General features: G+C 38.8%; 1 pseudogene; it reads right to left on the bottom strand.

Annotated features, from left to right (window-relative positions):
* Positions 1-796: 796 nt before the first annotated feature.
* LOC134387608 (olfactory receptor 7C1-like) lies at positions 797-1,735 on the bottom strand (annotated as a pseudogene).
* Positions 1,736-2,621: the final 886 nt, after the last annotated feature.

The raw sequence follows: 2,621 nt of genomic DNA on the forward strand, positions 1-2,621 counted from the left end.
ACTCCATTCAGGATGGCTAATATCCAAAAGACTGAGAATGATAAATGCTGGAGAGGTTGTGGAGAAAAAGGAACTCTCATACACTGTTGGTTGGTCTGCAAAATGGTGCAGCCTCTATGGAAAATGGTATGGAGGTTCCTCAAACAATTGCAGATAGATCTACCATATGACCCAGCTATTCCACTGCTGGAAATATACCTAGAGGAATGGAAGTCATCACGCTGAAGGGATACCTGTTCTCCAATGTTTATTGCAGCACTATTTACAATAGCCAAGAGTTGGAACCGGACCATACGTCCATCATCAGATGAGTGGATATGGAAACTGTGGTATATCTACACAACAAAATTCTATTCTGCTATAAAAAAGAATGAAATACTACCATTTACAACAACATGGATGGACTCTAGAGAAAATTATATTAAGTGAAACAAGTCAGACACAGAAAGAGAAAAACCATGTGTTTTCACTTATTTGTGGGAGCTAAAAATAAATAAATAAACAAACACAGAATCAAATAAAGGGTGGGGGGAATAAGACAGAACAATCACAACAATTCCTTGAATTTGTTAAGACAAGTGAACAGATATGATGTGTGGGGGGGATGGGTGGGAAGAAGAATGGGTAAAGGGTCACAAAAATCAACTACAATGTATATTGACTAGTTAAAAGTAAAAAAACCTTGTATATAAGGTAAATTGCAGATTATCTAATAACTGATTAACATATTATGATTTAGGTCTTCCGGGGCTTTGAGTCCTGTTACATATAGCAGGTCTCTCACCCTGTTAACCTGTCATGTAGAGACTGTTTTTTAGCTGAAGAGTTTTATTAGGGCTTGCTTCATGTCTGTGTTTCTAAGACTGTAGATAAAGGGGTTTAGCATGGGTGTGACCACAGTGTACATCACTGAGGCTATGGCACTTGCCCTGGAGTCTTGGGTAGCAGCAGAACTAAGATACACTCCAAGACCTGTACCATAGAACAAGGAGACAACTGAGAGGTGAGACCCACATGTGGAAAATGCTTTATACCTGCCCCCAGCTGATGAAATTCTCAAAACAGAGGCTACAATCTTAGAGTATGAGAAAAGGATACCAGTGAGTGGAATAACACAGAGTAGTCCCATTGCCACATACAACACTAGGTCATTGAGGAAATTATCTGAACAAGCGAGTTGGATCAGCTGATTAAGTTCACAGAAAAAGTGTGGGATTTCCAACTCTGTACAAAAGGAGAGCTGTAAAACAGTTAAGCTCTGTAGTAAAGAGTTCAGAACACTCAGTAACCAGGAAGACAGAAGCAGGATGCCACAGAACCTGGAACTCATGATGACTGTGTAGTGCAGGGGGTGACAGATGGCCACAAATCTGTCATAGGCCATCACGGTCAAGAGGAAGTTGTCTAATCCTCCAAAAAGCATGAAAAAATACATCTGGCTGAGGCAGGCTTTATAGGTTATGACTTTGTTCTGTGTCTGGATGTCCAGCAGCATGTTAGGGATGGTGGTGGAGGTGAAACAGATGTCAGCAAAGGACAGGTTGGAGAGGAAGAAGTACATGGGTGTGTGCAGGTGGGAGTCAGTGATAATGACTAGAATGATGAGCAGGTTCCCCATGAAGGCAACCAGGTACATCCACAGGAATAGCCCAAAGAGGAGGGGCTGCAGTACTGCTGCTTCTGAGAGTCCAAGAAGGATAAATCCTGATATACGAGTTTGGTTTCCCTGTTCCATGTGCTGATGAAACTGTGGGAAAAGAGACAAAAGCATTTCAAATTGATCCACAAACAGTGATCAATAAAATAAAATAAAAAGTTACATTTTTATAGTAAATTAATTCAATTAATTCCTGTGTACTTCCCATAATTCAGGTAATCTCAAATGCTCTGTCTGGTCTTCAATGCTAAAATTGACTAGCCATGCTTGCCCCTAATCCAAACATTTTCCCAAGGCATTATTTAACTCTGCAAATTTCCAGAGACTTTTCTTACAATACGGAAATTTATTTATAATATTTTATTTTTGTTTATTTATTTTTAAAACATAATTGATTGTGCATATCTGTGTGGTACAGAGTTGAATATCAACACCTGTGTGCAGTATGTGATGCTCAAATTAGGATAATTACTAAATGTGACATTATACAATGTATTCAGTTTTTGTGGCCCTTTACCAATTCTTCCCTTACCTGCCTCTCTCTCCCCCTTTTTCACCTCTAGTAACCTCAGTTCTGTTTTCTCCTTTTGAAAGTTCAGTATATTATTGTCATTGTTGAATCATTCTTTCTTTCTTTTTTAAAATTTATTTGCTTATTTTTTTTTAGCTCACACTTATGAGTGAACACATGTGGTATTTCTATTTCTGTACCTGGCTTACTTCACTTAACATAATTCTCTCTAAGCTCATCATGTTGGTGCAAAGGGCAGAATTTCATTACTTTTCGTGGCTGAATAGTATTCCATTGTGTAAATATATCACATTTTCCTTATCCAGTCATCCATCAATAGACATTTAGGTTGGTTTCAACTCTTGGCTATTGCAAATAGAGCAGCAATAAACATGGGGGTGAAGGGGTCCCTTCAACATGATGATTTCCATACACCCAGCAGTGGAATTGCTA

Source organism: Cynocephalus volans, chromosome 10 (genome assembly GCF_027409185.1).
Source record: "Cynocephalus volans isolate mCynVol1 chromosome 10, mCynVol1.pri, whole genome shotgun sequence".
NCBI classification, from domain to species: Eukaryota; Metazoa; Chordata; class Mammalia; order Dermoptera; family Cynocephalidae; genus Cynocephalus; species Cynocephalus volans.